Here is a 17,698-nt window from a genome sequence, read left to right on the forward strand (position 1 = left end):
AAAATTAGGTACAAAATGCTTTTTTTTTTTTTCTCACTGTTTCTTTGCTAATAGAGTACACGCCCTAGGAGAACAGGGATCTTCTCTCTTTGCTTCCATATTGTGTTACCAGCACTGTAGGGAATATCACAGGTGCCCAATAAATATGTGTTAAAAAGTTAACCATGCGATTATCATATGACCCAGCTATTTTATTCCCAGGTATATAACCAAGAGAATTGAAAACAGGTGCTCAAACAAACACTTGTACACAAGTCTTAGAGTGGCACTATTTACCATAACCCGAAGGTGGAAAGAACATGAATGTCCATCAACTGATGAGGGGACAAACAAAATGTGGTATGGCCACACAATGGAATATTATTCAGCCATGAAAAGGAATGAAGTACTGATACATGCTACAACACAGATGAACATTTGCCTTAGTTAAAATATTATGTTAAATAAGTCAGACACAAAAGGTGACATGTTATATAATTCTGCTTTTATGAAATAACCAGCACAGGCAAAATTCCTAAAGATAGGAATCAAACTGGTGGCTGCCAGAGGCTGGGAGGGGCAAAAGAGGAAGAAGAGGCTGCTTAATGTATATGGAATTTTATTTTGGGGTGCTACTGCTGCTTGGAACTGGATAGCGATGGTGGTTGCACAACAGTGGGAATATATTAAATGCTGCTGAATCATTCACTCTAAAATGGTTAATTATGGAGCGCCTAGCTGGCTCAGTCGGGGGAACAAGTGACTCTTGATCTTGGGGTTATGAGTTCGAGTCCATGTTGGATGTAGAGATTACTTAAATAAATAAAACTTTGAAAAATAAAATAAAATGGCTCATTATGTGTTTAAAAATGATTAATTTTATGTTGTATAAATTTTACCTCAATTTAAAAAAAGAAGACTGAAAAAGAAAGTTACAAAACTACAAAACTTGTTTCAGAACTCTTTCCATGACTAAGCCCAGAGTATTCTTAACCTAGTCTGGGGCTTCAACAATTTCAGTTCAAAGCTTTGAGTCTGTATGAAGATAAGAACACATTTACACCATTATTTGGAAAAACATTTGAAACATTTGCTTCCAACAAGGTGACACAGGACATTATTATTATCATAACGCTAACCCTATGACTACTTCTTTGGGTATTGTTTTCGTTTGTTGGTCTCATGCTATTTTTATTAAAAAAAAATATTTTTGAGATAGTTGTAGATGCATGTGCCGTTGTAAAAAAGTATACAGAGAGATCCCGTGTTCCTTTCTCCCCAGTTTCCCCCAGTGGTACCATCTTGCAAAGCTAGAGGATAACATCACAACCAGGAAACTGACATTGAAAATAATCCATCTAACTCCATCAGATTTCAGTGGTTTTACATGTACTCATTTGTGTGTGTGTGTGTGTGTGTGTGTGTGTCCTGCTTTCATATTGAAGTAGAACAATAGTTCCTTTTAGTACTGTAGTCTGTTATCTAGTAAGAAATTCCAGAGAGATTGTGGCACCACCAGAGTAACCACAAGTAAATGGTTCCAAATACAAGTTAAAAGAAAGAAGTATTTCTAAAGTAGTGGCAGGGGCTTAGCAGTCTGGAACCTGTTAGTTCAACCATGCCTTTTATATACACTTGACCCTTTCAGCACCATGGTTCTTAGAAGGGCTGCAGTATTCTGTTCAGTTCAACAATCTGAGGGACGCGGTACAGTAAGACTTTATTCTGTCATTTGAGAAAATAGGCAACATAAAAGTTGACAAACATTGAGTGGTAGCCCAAAAAAGATGCCAATTAGTTTGTTTTTAGTTACGAATAAAACTTGTTAGTTCAGCCTGCTAATATGTAATTGGAACTAGAACCTCAGGAGAACTAATAGACATAAAGACACTTTCAGTGCTTACTGTAGGGTCTTTTGTGTGTTAATTATGAGTTCATTTGAAGATTCTAGTGAATACTCTTTTCTAAATGATATTGGTTGAAGGATTAGACATCTCATTTTTGCCTACTTGGCATCCATCCCACCATCTTCTACTATTGGCATGTACATTTCCCTTTGGGGGGCTGCTCATCTCCTCTCCTGATCTAGTTGCTTTGGTGGTGCTATCCACAAACCCCCCACCTCCCCCCAACCCCAACACACACTCATGGCTCACAGGATGAGCCCATGACTCAATCAACACATTCCATCCCTGTGGACAAAACAATTAGTTCAGAAAATATACACACTCAAAACTGGTCACAGAGATGTAATCCCTGATCTCTTGCCAGAATGATTAGGACAAAGGGTACTTTTCCAATGGACTTGAAAGTACTCATCTGAAGACAGAGAGCATCAGTGAACACCAGCAGGGCAAGCATGCTGTATATGAAGCCAACATGGAAGAGTGAAGACCTGACAGTTCTACATGAGCATCTTGAACCAGCTATACCTGAAGCTCTGAACTTAGCAATCACATGAACTAATAAGAGGATAAACTACTTTTTGTGTGTACCTAAATGAATCTGAGTTTGTTTGTTTATTTATTTATGCATGGCTTGTCACTTGGACCTCAGTGAGAAGGATCAGTGGCAAATAACATTTACTAGGTTACACGTGGGGCCATAAATCCTTAAGCGAATTTATTATTTGTCCTCTCATCATTCAGCAATTTTCTTATCTTCTCGTTCATCTGAACTACCGCCTGCAATAATTCGCCTGACCCACGGCTCTGATGCTTAGTGTAAAAGAAGTATCTCAAGTAGAGTAAATGAACGGCACTGCGAGTACATTAATGCCTCTGACCCTGTAACGTGCTCTTTTAAAGAGGTTATGCATGTGCCGTGCTGCAGCTGACAGTCTGTACTGCTTATTTAAGTTCCATAATAAAAAGGCGGGGGCCCTCATTGTTTATTTATATGATGCAGGCAGCCTCTCTCTAAATCCTAATTCAATCTTCAGTCACTGTTTCGTAGGCTAGGAGCTCTAATGACTGCACGAGAAATGTTTGCTGCCTCAGATGGTGCTATTAAAAGAAAACTGTTCCCAAAGAAATTCTTACCTCCTGATGGGGGGGAGAGCTAAATCACTATAAATTATGGAAGAGGAAATTGCCAATGCGTCTTGCTTTCTCTTTATTGGAGGCATTGTTTTATCACAACCGTCAAGCAGAGCATACACCTATTTTGAAAAGCTTTTTACAGCTTTGAATTAAGCACAAATGAAGAAGTAAGAGGCTGCATAATCAGAGGCGCTAACAGAGCACTGCTCTGCAAGGCAAAGGCAGGGTTTTACCATTACGCTTTCATTCATGAACGGCACCAGCAAGGCACAGACTGTGCGCAAGGAGAGAAAGCCACCGCAAGATACAGTTCAGGGAAACAACCAAGGAGATCACCAGAGACCTGGAAGGAGAGTAAGAAGCATCTTGAAAAGAACAGCTGAGACCTTTAGAATTTCATTCTCCTGGATCAAGAAAAACAACGCGACAAGGGCGGGAAGGCTGATTTGTTTCAACTGAGTAAGCATGACCAACCAATCACTCTGGCAATGTTGATGTAAACTTTGGTCTTATAAAAATCGCAGAAAGGGTGCTGCGTCTCTTTTCTGTCCGTCTCAGGTGGTGTCAATGGGCTCGGCTCCTCTGTAGCCACTGTCCACGTTAATCATGCCGTGGATGTGTTTCCGGCAAAGCCAGCAGAGGGAGTTCGAGATTAATGGGTGGGTTCCAGGATCTACCAAGAGAACCATCCTCCGTGTTCAGGACCTCCCAATCCGGTGCGTGAAGGTGACTGTCCCCATTGCCTCTTTCCCTACCCACCTCCCTTCATCTGCTTCTCTTTAACTATCTGCCCCTGCACAGCCCTGCTCCTCCTACCCAAATTGTCTGGTCATTTGGAAACATTTTACTGAAGAGTTTACAGGTTGACATTCTTGTTGGCAGATTCCATGAGGGATGAGGCATGCCCCAAAGTGGGTCAAACGTTAAAAACCATGCTGAATGAAAGAATTTGAATGCTTCAGATCTAATGGTAAGTGAAAACACCAAGTTACACAACTGCACATGTAGTCGTATCTGGGGTATATAAAGCTTATTTTTCCAGGCTTTATTTTTTCTGAAGTTTATTTTATTTATTTTGAGAGAGGGAGTGAGTGAGTGGGGAGGAGCAGAGAGAAAAGGAGAGAGAGAGAGAATCCCAACCAGGCTCCTTGCTGTCAGTGTGGAGCCGGACGTGGGACTCATTCTCAGGAACCATGAGATCATGACCTGAGCCAAAACCAAGAGTCAGACGCTTAACAGACTAAGCCACCAAGGGGCCACCCCGAGTTTTCTGTTTTGTTTTGTTTTTTGACATTTTTTTTTACATTTATTTATTTTTGAGACACAGAGAGACACAGAACACAAGCGGGGGAGGTGCAAAGAGAGGGAGACACAGAACCCTAAGCAGGCTTCAGGCTCTGAGCTGTCAGCACAGAGCCTAACGCGGGGCTCGAATTCACAAACCGCGAGATCATGACCTGAGCCGAAGTTGGACACTTGACCGACTGAGCCACCCAGGCGCCCCATTTTTTTTTATTTTTAAGTAAATTGTATCCCTGCAAATGGGATTGCATGCTCTAGTGACTTAGCCAGCCAGGTGCCCCAGAGCTTTTTTTTTTTTTTTTCTTTAATCATAGGAAAAAATAGAAGCTGTTAAAATTAACAATGGTTGAATTTGAGGCATGATGTGTGTGCCTGGGGATGTGGGATGTGAAGGATGATTTTGTTTCTTGCCATTTTTTTTTAAGTAAGCTCTACACCCAACATGGGTCTTGAACTCACCACCCCAAGACCAAGAGTCACCTGACCTACCGACCGCCATGTTTTATGCTTTATCATGTATTTCTATATTTCAAATGTATATGCTGTATGCAGTATATAATTGAATATATACAGCTTTATAGTCACAGTGAAAAATAAAAGATTGTAAATGCTTATGTATACTTTCTGTGCTTGTGTAGAATACGCTCTTCTTTATAATCCCATGGGAAATGTTCATGTGACCACACTAAGTAGCACCCCAGAAGGAAAGAAGAAAGTGAGTTCTTATTGAATCCTATGTGCTAAGGACTATGTGAGAAGCTGTAAGAGAAGAGAGAAGCTATTTGCTAGCTATTATTCCATGACCTCAGGAAGCTTATAGTCACTTATACCATCTTATGTCCTTATTGTCTGTCCAATGACTTGTATTGTTCATATGACCCTGAGACAGACAGTATTCTCTTGAGTTTGACAGGTAAGTTCGCATAGGTAAGTGACCCCGGGCCACTTAACTATTACATAGCTGACTGGAATTGCCCTGGATTTTCACTTCCAAAGATTCTCCTCCTTCCCAAATTTGAGTCATCAATAAGAGTCATAATTTTTGCCATCTGCTACCTCATAACTATTATGTGAGTTATTTAATCTTTTCTTTATATCAACATATATTGAACTGAAATTTATCTTTCTTTTAAGTTTATTATTATTATTATTATTTTTTGGTAATCTCTATACCCAACATGGGGCTCGAACTCATGACCCCAAGATCAAGAGTTGCATACTCTTCCAACTAAGCCAGCCAGGAATCCCAACTGAAATTTATCTTAAAAGAAGCTTTATACCACTAACGTAAATGCAAATTGGAATTATTATCCATAAATAAAAGATAAGCATTAAATAAGCACAGTAAAAACAAATTATTTGCTGACTTTGCTGGGAAGGCTCTGAAGCTCTCTCTTTTGTTATAAAAAGCAGAGCAGCAAGTATGAGAGATATGTTAAAGACACACTAGCACCTCACTGAGGTCCTCTGCACGTAATCAGAAGGTCTGCACCAGGACTCAAAGGAAAGGAGGTCCTATGTATGCAATTTAATGAATACCTTACATGACACCAATCAGGGCTTTCAGAAATATGATTACGTGATTCAAAACAAGAAGAATACTCCAGCCAAAGTAGAACAGGGAAACCTAGCAGTTAGAAGACAAGACTGAGGTCAAAGATGATATAAATCTAATTTTGCAACCATGAATCTCAAGATTATGGGAATATGTTGTTTTGTTTTTGTTTTTTGGATAACAAGTCATTACTTTGCAACATCAGTAACAACTGCAACGTGAAGAAGAAATTTTTTTTTGAGAGAGAGAGAGTGTGCGAGCAGGGGAGGGGCAGAGAAGAGAGAGAGAGAATCTTAAGCAGGCTGCACGCTTAGCACAGACCCTGACGTGGGGCTTGATCTCATGACTGTGAGTTCATGACCTGAGCTGAAATCAAGAGTCAGCCATTTAATCCACTGAGCCACACAGGTGCCCCCAAAAAGAAATCTTTTAGGGGCTCCTGGGTGACTCAGTCAGTTAAGCATCTGACTCTTGATTTGGGCTCAGGTCATGATTTCACGGTTTGTGAGCTCGAGCCCTGCATCGGGCTCCACAAAGATAGAGCAGAGCCTGCTTGCGATTTTCTCTCTGCCTTTCTTTCTGCTCCTCCCCCTCTCACTCGCTCTCAAAATAGGTAAATAAACTTTAAAAAATAAGTAAATAAAAATAAAAAAATAAAACAAATTATCACCCGCGTTCCAGTAATCATCTCATTCATGGCCAAGACGGAACAGAGAAGGTCGTAAGTCTTTTGACATTTCCCTGCTGCCCCCAAATTAGTTGGTTCTTATTGTCAGTAGAGGGGCAGTTCTCAGCGACAGCTCAACGACTGAGTGTTTGTCTCTTCGCTATTTAAACCACCCAAACCCTCAAATAAATTTAGTGAACAAAGCAAAGGAATCCCAACGACATTTCCTTCTATTCACAAAAACTTCAACTTTTATGTTCAGTAAATTAATGGCACTGGTTAACCAGAAAGACATTACAAAACGGGGCAGTTGTTATTTACCACAGCCATGTAATAAAGTGTCAAAGGTTATCACAACAGGATATCTGTGTTTAAATGGAAAGAGATAAAGAGACAAAGTCAAGCCAGCTATCCCTGTTTTGTTTTCCAGCTGGAGGGAAGTCTGCTGAAATAGACTTCTAAATGTCTAAAGCTGCAATCTCAGCACAGACAGTCCATTTAATGTCCGGATTCCTTCTTTCCTTCCAATTCTGAGGGACAGAGGCCAACACGAGAGTGTAAGTATTTTATGTGAGTACCTGCAATGTGTAGTATTTTACTGGCATCTTCTCCGGATCCATCTTTGGCACGCATTTTCACTCCCAACCTAGAGAAAGACGGTACTGAGGCTCTAGAAGCTTCTGGAAACAGGGCTGATGAGCCTGTGTTGATGGCTGTTTGGGGAACATGGCTTCACTTTGACCATCTCTATGCCTCTCATCTCATGATCTGCTTTCTCACAGTTTCCCCCATTGTCTATGGTGATTCCAATTACCATCATTTCTTTAAAAAAAAAAAAAAAAAGATTTTATTTTTAAGTAATCCCTACACCCAACGTGGGGCTTGAACCCGCAACCCCGAGATCAAGAGCTGCATGCTGTACTGACTGAGCCAGCCAGGCGCCCCTAACAATGCTTCAGCTATATTTTGAAAGTGGCATGTCTTTGGAGAACCACTCATCCCTCTCTGTCTCTTTCACTTACAGATGAAAGACACTGGACCTTAGAGACGTTTAGGCTGCATATGTAATAAACGGTCAGTTGGATTGGAACCCACATCGGTTCTGTTCCTAAGCTGATGTTCTTTCTCCCTTGTGCCTTGCCTTCTACCTGAAAAATAATTTTGTATTCCTTTTAAGATTGCTTTTACAGGTTCATTCGAAAAATTATTCAAACTATATGGTAAAATGCAAAATAAGAAAGCAAAAATTATTCAAATGCCCACCATATAGCAGTTAATTTTTAGATACAGTGTTTTACATTTTTTTTTAATGCAATTTAACAAAGTTGGAATCATCCAGGAATTACATGTTTCTGTATCTTTCTTATTTTTATTCAACATATTAATGTCATTTCCTTTTTTTTTAATTATTTATTTATTTTTGAGAGACACAGAGTGCGAGTGGGGAAGGGCAGAGAGAGAGAGAGAGAGAGAATCCCAAGTAGGCTCTACCTGCATTGTCAACGCACAGAGCCCAATGCGGGGCTTGGACTCAAGAAACTGCGAGATGGTGACCTGAGCCAAAGTCTGATGCTTAACTGACTGAGCTACCCAGGCACCCCGACGACAATTTCTTATCAACTGTTTTAAGAATATGGCTGCTGACACCTGGATGGCTCCGTCTGTTAAGTGTCTGACTTGGGCTCAGGTCATGGCCTCACGGTTCGTGATTCCGAGCCCAGCTTCGGGCTCTGGGGACAGCTCAGAACCTGGAGCCTACTTCAGATTCTGTGGCCCTCTCTCTCTGCCTTTGCCCCGCTCATGCTCTGTCTCTCTCAAAAATAAATAAACATTACAAAAAAATTTAACAACATGGCTGCTGATCATTGCAAATGAGTCCTTTATATTGATGTACCAGTTAAACTCTTCGAGTAACATTTTAATACAATTTTGGTTATCAAAATCTTTCATCTTAGATGCTTATTCCATAAGTGGAATTATTACAGAAACAAGTGATAGAATTCAAAAATTAAGAACATAGTTTTTTTCATCATCAGTTGCAAGGGCAACAGTATAGGCAGCAGGGACTCCCTACATAGAGAAGATCATTACCAAAAAAATTATGTGTAATGAAGACAGTCAGTGTCGGGCTCGAACTCAAGAATTGTAAGATCATGACCTGGCCCAAAGTCAGTTGCTTATGGGGGTATAGCTCAGTGGTAGAGCATCTGACTGCAAAGTTGGATGCTTATCTGACTAAGCCACCCAGGCATCCTTACTCTTTTTTTTTTTTTAATTTTTTTTAACGTTTATTTATTTTTTTGGGACAGAGAGAGACAGACCATGAACGGGGGAGGGTCAAAGAGAGAGGAAGACACAGAATCTGAAACAGGCTCCAGCTGAGCTGTCAGCACAGAGCCCAATGTGGGGCTTGAACTCACAGACCTCAAGATCATGACCTGAGCCGAAGCCAGACGCTTAACCGACTGAGCCACCCAGGCGCCCCTGAGTACCATCTATCTTTAAAATAACAGGAGGAAAACCATAAAACAACACAACCTAAAAATGACATGTGCCAGAAGATGTTTTAACCATTTCTACCTGGAACATGAAAAGTTACTTGTAAATGGAACGTAAGATAGTACGTTATATCCAGGTTGTATCCACAATGTTCACTGACATTTTCCCAACCTCCTCCCTTGATTTTCTTGGGGGTGGACTTGAATACAGCTGCTGTAGGAGTCTAGCCAGGATTTGTTGGAGGCTGTAGTTGTCAACTTGTATCAATATCTCCTCTGTAGCACATAGTAGATAAAGTGGATAATTTTAGCATAAAGGTACTGGGGGGAAAACTGGCAGCAAGAGACCATGTACCAGCAGAGTCTCAAGAAAAAACAAATCCAATGACATCTGAATCCCTTACTGAGACGAGCAAACCTCCTAGATGTAAAAAATCACATTTGTACTTAATAACCGACTTACAACATGGGAGCAGACGGGAACCCTTCTAAGGCTGTGTGTGAAGTAGAATGTAATGTACACAGTTTGGCCCAACACCACAGCTGGCTTCTTAAAGACAAAGCATGGAACTCTCAAAATGCATCTCTTTGGGGTGCCTGGGTGGCTCAGCTGGTTAAGCAGCCGACTGGTGAGTTCAAGCCCCTCGTCAGGCTCTGTGCTCAGAGCCTGGAGCCTGCTTCAGAATCTGTGTCTCCCTCTCTCTCTCTGCCCCTCCCCTGCTAGTGTTCTCTCTCTCTCTCTCTCTCCCTCTCTCTTTCTCAAAATAAATAAATAAATAAATTAATTAATTAAAAACACACATTTAAAAAATGCATCTTCTTTAATAACACCGACATTCACCAGACTGGCTTATGGGTTGGAGAGAATTTCTCTAGAATTATTTCCCCTCTTATAAATTGCCCACATCTGGCTTATTTTGCTGAAAATTTTTTTTTCTGCCATTCAGCTTTGCCATACTTAAAAAAAAAAACCCAAAACTCCCTCCCACTGCTCCATCCCATGATCATTTACCCTTAAAGCCAAGGAACCATGTCAACTTTTGCCATGCGTGAGGGAGAGGAGAGGACAGAAGGGGAAAAAAACAACAACAACAACAAAAAAAAAAACCAAAAAAAAAACCCAAAAAACCCAGAAGTCTCAGAAGAAGAAAAGGCCCTCATCACAGCTTGGAGAGAATGTTTAGGAAAAATAAGATTTATCCCAAATCTTGAAAACTGGATGTTAGAGAACTGGGCAGACATGATTATACTGCTTTCTTGTCCTGGATTAAATTATAACCAACAAAGGATCAGTAAAATTGCAATTGATCTTGGCAAGATTGCTTCTGTTTTGTCATTCAGAGTTGAGCTTCTCAGGAGAGTTGCTTCCCTGACTTCTAGGTATAATACAGAATCTGCGTCACTAACTCGTCCTCTTCTTTTTTTTTACTTTTTTTTTTTTTTTGAGAGACAGAGACAGAGACAGAGCATGAGTGGGGGAGGAGCAGAGAGAGAGGGAGACACAGAATACAAAGCAGGCTCCGGGCTCCGAGCTGTCAGCACAGAGCCCCACGGGGGGCTCAAACCCATGAAACCGTGAGATGGTGACATGAGCCAAAGTCGGAGCTTAACCGACTGAACCACCCAGGTGCCCCTAACTCCTCCCCTTCTTTTGCTACTTTGCACAGCACTCTTGGCTATTTGTCATTTTTTGCAAGTGGGTATGTGCGCATAGTGAGTGGGTGTGCGTTTGCTTTCTATTTGCTCGGACAACAGTGACACTCCCAGAGCACAGTCCTTTTGAGTCTCAGGGCAGCAGGTACCCCACGTTGCTTACTCAAGGGATGCATTTCATTGTGCCCTTCTTCCTAATTTTGTTTTATGGAAGCAAGAGGCACACCCAAGAAAACAAATAAACAAAAACCATTACATTTCTTAGCTCCCTTGCTGCTAGGCAGCCAAGACACCGTGGGGACAGAGAGACAGGAATTGCTGAGTGGAGCTTTTCAGCAAAGCATGGTCATCGGGTGAGGAGTCCTCTGGAACACACATTTTTCCTTTTGTCATTCCCCCCTTCCTGCCTGGAATGCAGACACTGCTTGAGAGGGAGCAGCAAGCTTGGGACCACAAAGGTAGAAGCAGACAGGGTCCCTGATGGCCTCTTGGAGCCACTGTATGAGCAATGCACTGCCTATGTCTAGACTTCTAATTATGTGAGAAAAATAAAACCCTTACTTGGTGTAAGCCATCGCGTTTGATGTTTCGGTCACTTCCTGCCAAAAGTCATTCCTAGTGATATACAATAATGCTCCCAGTATACTTTGAACAGTGCCTGGCACATGGTAGACATTCAAGCTTTATGAAAGGAAGAGAAGGTGGGCCATTTAAAGCCATTCCTATCAGGTCCTAACACGACTGTGTTTGCCTTTGTAGATGCCAATTAATCGTATTTTTCAACCCTGAGGATTGTTAGGTCAATTGACAAACAGACACAGAAGATAGAGACTTTTTTTTTAAATGACCCTTCATCAAGCAAAAATAATATAAAAACTGGGAGAGGGACAAAACATAAGAGACTCTTAAATATGGAGAATAAACAGAGGGTTGCTGGAGGAGTTGTGGGGAGGGGGGGATGGGCTAAGTGGGTAACAAGCATTAAGGAATCTACTCCTGAAATCATTGTTGCACTATATGCTAACTTGGATGTAGATTTAAAAATAAATAAATTTTAAAAAGCAAATAAAATAAAATAAAATGACCCTTCGTGTATTCACTCAATATTTCTTGAGCTCCTACTATGTGCTAGACATCATGCTGGGAATTGGGGATAAAGCAACAAACAGAACCAAATCCCTGCCCTCCTGGTGCCTTTATTTGGTCAGGGAAGAAAGGCAATAAACAACATATGTATCCATGTTAGAAGTTGGGGAGCAATTTAAAGAAAGTGATCAGAGGGGCTCCTGGGTGGCTCAGTCAGTTAAGTATCCGATTTCGACTCAGCTCACCATTTCATGGTTTGTGAGTTCAAGCTCCGCATCGACTGCTGTCAGTGGAGAGCCTCATTCAGGTTCTCTGTCTCCCTCTCTCTCTGCCCTTCCCCTGAGCGCTCTCTCACGCTCTCTCTCTCAAAAATAAATAAACATCTTTTTAAAAACTTAAAAAATAGGGCGCCTGGGTGGCGCAGTCGGTTAAGCGTCCGACTTCAGCCAGGTCACGATTTCGCGGTCCGTGAGTTCCAGCCCCGCGTCAGGCTCTGGGCTGATGGCTCGGAGCCTGGAGCCTGTTTCCGATTCTGTGTCTCCCTTGCTCTCTGCCCCTCCCCCGTTCATGCTCTGTCTCTCTCTGTCCCAAAAAATAAATAAACGTTGAAAAAAAAATTAAAAAAAAAACTTAAAAAATAATAAAAACAATAAAGAAGGTGATCAGAAAAGGCCTCCCTGAGGCGTCATCCGAGCATAGACCTAAAAGAGTCACACGCGAATATCAGAGGGAGTCGAGTCCCAGGCAGGGGAACGGGCAAATGCACGGGCCTGGAGTGGACACTTAACGTGCGCCTCGGGCTTCACCATCTCAGTGTCAGCCTGACGTCAGATGTCAATTACCAGCATCCACATCTTTTTTGCCAGAGGGTTTTCTCTGGGCACTGAAGCCTGCTCTGCCCACGCATACAGCTGGCTGGTAGTGTTAAGATTAACGCTGAGTGGAGACAGGAAGGAGTTGCTGGTGTATAAACACTCCAGGCCCCCGGCCTCTCTGGAGGGCGAACGCCGAGGTGCACGTTGTCCACTGGCTCCCCGAGTTTGGCTCCCAGAATTGATATCAGGGGCCCAGAGTGGTAGCTGGTGTGGTAGCACACCTTTATTAGGAGCCTCCCCCTTCCTGTTTCCCTTCCCAATGACCCAGGGGTATTTCCTTCACTTTCCAGACAAATGATTGACATTCAAAATCCTCTTCTCCAAGTCTATTCCTGGGGGGGGGAGGGGGACACGAACTGAGAGGGGCGTGTCAGGAGGCCAGCATTGCTGTAGCTGAGGGCTGGAGAGAGGGGGAGGGGAGTGGGAAGGCAGGAAGTCACCTTGTGACATGAGGTCACGGAGCACAAAGCCCGTGGGATGCTGGAGATTTCATCTCTCACCCCAAGTGAGATGTGCCGCCAACGGAGGGGAGGGTTTGCGGTGGAGTGACGCGCTCTGACTTACGTTTTGAATGCTCGCTCCAGCTGCTGTGTTGAGAACAGATTGTAGGGGGATAATGTTGAAGCAGGAAGACTTAGGAAATTCTTCCAACGGATGCAGGTAATAGATGATGAGAGCTTGCATCGGAACAGTAGCTTTTGTTAAAGCTGGAGCGAAGAACACTGCCTAGACACAGTGCCAAAATTATCTTCTTGTCCCTGTTCACCTCGAATGAATTTATCCTCCTAGTAGAGAGCTGGAAAACCTCACAGTGCCCAGCACTGGGCAGACTCAGCACTCAGGAAGTTACCCACACCTGGGTCTGAGTCCCAGCTCCCCCTGCTTACTGCTAATGTAGCTTTGCACAAGGTGCCTCATTTCTCCAGAGCTAAAAATATTACCTCCCGGGTAGAGCTGCCGTGAAGACCAAATTAAATGAAAGAATGTTTGTAAATTGCTGAGTGCAATGCTTGGACCAATAAATTACAGCTGTAATATTATCATTCTAATTACCATATTTCATCAAATGGAAGACTCTCGTGTTAGTAATCCGTTGTTATTTATCTCCCTCCAAGGAAAAATTTAAAAAAATGCAATTGAAGTAGGACACTAGGCCTTAATGACAGTCCTGCATGACGCATGAATAAGACATATCAGTGTCTCGCTTTTCTGAAATCTCTTTCGTCTGTTTCAAGGCATTTGGCCATTTCTCCCTCCTTCAGCTGCATGGCTTGATGTTGTGATCAGAAGTACTTTTATGCCTATCTGAGAAACAGTGTGAAGTCAAGAATAATTGGCAGCTTCACTTCCTTGAGGATGCCTCGTCTTCTGAGGTTCCTTCCACAAACGTTTAGAAGAATTGATGTGTTCCTCCCTCGACGAATATCTGTTTCAATAATATCACTTGCACCCTGCTACTCTGTTTCTGCATCCACAAAGTGTGGATATAATGACTTTTCAGTTTAATGCTGAATCATTGTGTACTCTTTCATAAAGTATATCAAATGTCACTTAAATCCCACACGTATAACTCCAACAAAGTGCAAAATGTTATGGAAACAACAATGTTGAACAGGTATGACCAAGTTAACAGATTCACAGGTGAGAACAATCATGACCTAACAGAAAGGAATACACGTGTGCACCAACACTCATGTGCTAGAATGTTCATAGTTGAGAGGCACCTGGTTGACCCAGTCCGTTGAGTATCTGACTTCAGCTTAGGTCATGATCTCACGGTTTGTGAGTTTAAGCCCCACATCGGGCTCATTGCTGTCAGCACAGAGCCCACTTTGGATCCTCTGTCTCCCTCTCTCTCTGTCTGCCTCTCTCTCTCTCAAAGATGAACATTAAAAAAAAAAAAAAAAAACACACACAATGTTAATAGTTAAAAAAAAAAAAAGAATAAAGGAGTGTCTGGGTGGCTCAGGTGGGTAGGGTCCGACTCTTGATCTCAGCTCAGGTCTCGATCTCAGGGTTGTGAGTTCAAGCCCTGTGTTGGGCTCCACACTGACCACGAAGCCTACTTAAAAAAAAAAAAAAAAAAAAAAGAATAGAACATGCATAGTAACCCTATCACCAAGAGCCTCAAACTGGAAACTTCCCAAATACCCATCAGTAGTAGAATGGATACATTTTGGCAGGCACATACCATGGAGTACACAGCAATGAAAATGAATAAGCCAGTACAAGCAACAACATATATAAAGCTCACTGACACATCATGGAGAAAAAGAAGCCACAATCAAAATATAATTCTCTTTATAGGAAGTTCAAGAATAAGCAAAACCCATCTATGCTATTAGAAGTCAGGAGAGTTACGACTTGGGGAAGGGATGGATAATAACTGGGTCTGGGCAAGAGAAGAACATCCAGGTGTCGACAATGTTCTGTTTCTGGAGCTAGGTGCTGAGCACCTGGGTGTGAGCAATTTATGAAAATGGCGATTTATTGAACAGCACGCTTCTGAGTTGTGCACTTTTCTGTAAGGATATTATAGATCAAAAAATTTCAAATACTGGGGCACCTGGATAGCTCAGTTAGTTGAGTGTCTGACTCTTGATTTCAGCAGAGGTCTTGATCCCAGGGTTGGGGATTGAGTCCTGCTTTGGGCTCCATGCTGTCAGTTTGGGATTCTCTCTCACCCTCTCTCTCTGCTCTTTCCCCCACTTATGCTGTCTCTCTCAAAATGAATAAATAGGGGCGCCTGGGTGGCACAGTTGGTTAAGCGTCCAACTTCAGCCAGGTCACGATCTCGCGGTCCGTGAGTTCCAGCCCCGCGTCAGGCTCTGGGCTGATGGCTCAGAGCCTGGAGCCTGTTTCTGATTCTGTGTCTCCCTCTCTCTCTGCCCCTCCCCCGTTCATGCTCTGTCTCTCTCTGTCCCAAAAATAAATAAAAAACGTTGAAAAAAAAATGAATAAATAAACATTAAAAAAATTTTTAAATACTAGGGCACCTGGTTGGCTTAGTCGGTTAAGTGTCTGGCTTCAGCTCAGGTCATGATCTCATAGTTCATGAGTTCAAGCCCTGCACAGGGCTCTGTACAGCCTGCTTGGGATTCTCTCTCTCTCTCTCTCTCTCTCTCTCTCTCTCTCTCTCTCTCATTCTGTCCCTTCCCCACTTGTGTGCGTGTGCTCTCTCTCTCTCTCTAAAACAAATAAACTTAAAGGAGTTTTAAGTTTACTTAAATATACAGTAAATATACTGAAAGAATATTTTACATGCTGAAGCTTCAGAACATTATACATACATACACACAACAGGTATGTATATATAAATGAAAAAACCAGATCTTTTTTTAAAAGTTTATTTATTTATTTTGACAGAGAGAGAGAGAGAGCATGAGCATGAGTGGAGGAGGGGCAGAGAAGAGGGAAAGAGAGAGAGAGAGAGAGAGAGAGAGAGAGAGAGAGAATCTCAAGCAGGCTCCACATTCAGCACAGAGCTCAATGCAGGGCTCAACCCCATGAACCATGAGCTCATGACCTGAGCCAAAAACAAGAGATGGATGCCCAACTGACTAAGCCACCCAAGCACCCCGGATCTTTTTTCATTAGGCCAAAGAAGTGATGCCTAAGTAAAAGACGATTCCTTCTCATGCTGTTTATCATAAAGTTTTTATTTATTAAGCTTTATGCCAAACCAAACAATAAACACTTGGTTCATTCCTTGCCTCTTGCGTGTAGTTGCAATAGTAACATTCTCTTGAATAAGAAATGATTTCTTTTTATGATTTTATAAAGTTTTCATTTTCTGCCAAGGTCATTTCTTGCTCCAAACACACACCCACCCTATGCACCGAGGTTGCTCCTTGTTCCTGGCCTTTATCCAGTGCCAGTTTTCCTCAGACGGTGAGGACCTCCCGCGGGTGCAAACCACGGCAAGAACACAGCCGACAACATGAGCATTTGTGCCTGGAGGAGTCTGGAAAGCATTCCCGGAGACGTGTGTAGAACAGCAGCTTCCAGCACAAAGATCCGTCACTCATGAGGTCAAGGCTCAAGTCTTAGATGAAATGAGAGCCATGAGCTAGAGGAAAGCTCATGCTCTGATGGGATTCTGTTTTCTCTGTACACTAGTAAAGTTGTCGCTTCTTATTTACTCTGCAATTTACCAAACTCCTCTCGCCTCTTCCCCTCAACTTCTGCAATAGCCTGGGGGGCTGAGAAGGCTGAAGGCTGCTCCCCAGGAACACCCAACCCTCTCTTCCTGTGCAACACAGTGTAACTTCTCCCACCTGCTCTTAGACCCTTGGCTGCAAGATTCAGTTCACATCTCTCCTCACTGAATATACAGTTAACCCTAGAACAACCCGGGTTTGCATTACACGGGTCCACCTGCACATGGGTTATTTTCTTTTTTTTATTTTTTTTTAAATTTTTTTTTTCAACGTTTATTTATTTTTGGGACAGAGAGAGACAGAGCATGAACAGGGGAGGGGCAGAGAGAGAGGGAGACACAGAATCGGAAACAGGCTCCAGGCTCTGAGCCATCAGCCCAGAGCCCGACGCGGGGCTCGAACTCCTGGACTGCGAGATCGTGACCTGGCTGAAGTCGGACGCTTAACCGACTGCGCCACCCAGGCGCCCCGGTTATTTTCAATAAATACACTGCAGTAATATAAGTGTGTTTTCCTTACGATTTCCTTAACATGTTCTTTTCTTTGCCTTACTTTATCGTAACAATACAGTGTATATAATACATGTAAAAAAACCAAATATGTGTTAATCGACTGTTTCTGTATCAGTAAGGATTCTGGTCAACGGCAAGCAATTAATGGGTAAGTTTCAGGGGAGACAAACATTTATACACGGATTTTTGACTAACTCCTAACCCCCATGTTGTTCAAGAGGCAACTGTATTAGTGCATCCAGCAGCTGAATACCACTGCTAAACTTCCAGTTATTCCAAATGGGTCTGAAGAGTCACACAGCCCAGCCCACACTCTGTACCCACAAATCAGGAGATATCATATAATGTTGGTATTTCATGGCATGGTGTT

At 42.4% G+C, this 17,698-nt stretch overlaps 1 long non-coding RNA gene across 1 annotated transcript; it reads left to right on the plus strand.

The window, feature by feature from the left end:
* Positions 1-3,588: 3,588 nt before the first annotated feature.
* On the plus strand, positions 3,589-17,027 carry LOC121016896 (uncharacterized). The gene is made up of 4 exons (XR_005784514.1): positions 3,589-3,736; positions 3,903-3,990; positions 6,975-7,114; positions 16,458-17,027. It is a non-coding gene; the product is annotated as an uncharacterized LOC121016896 (long non-coding RNA).
* Positions 17,028-17,698: the final 671 nt, after the last annotated feature.

This window comes from Herpailurus yagouaroundi, unplaced genomic scaffold (genome assembly GCF_014898765.1).
Source record: "Herpailurus yagouaroundi ecotype Mexico unplaced genomic scaffold, PumYag 213, whole genome shotgun sequence".
NCBI lineage: Eukaryota > Metazoa > Chordata > Mammalia > Carnivora > Felidae > Herpailurus > Herpailurus yagouaroundi.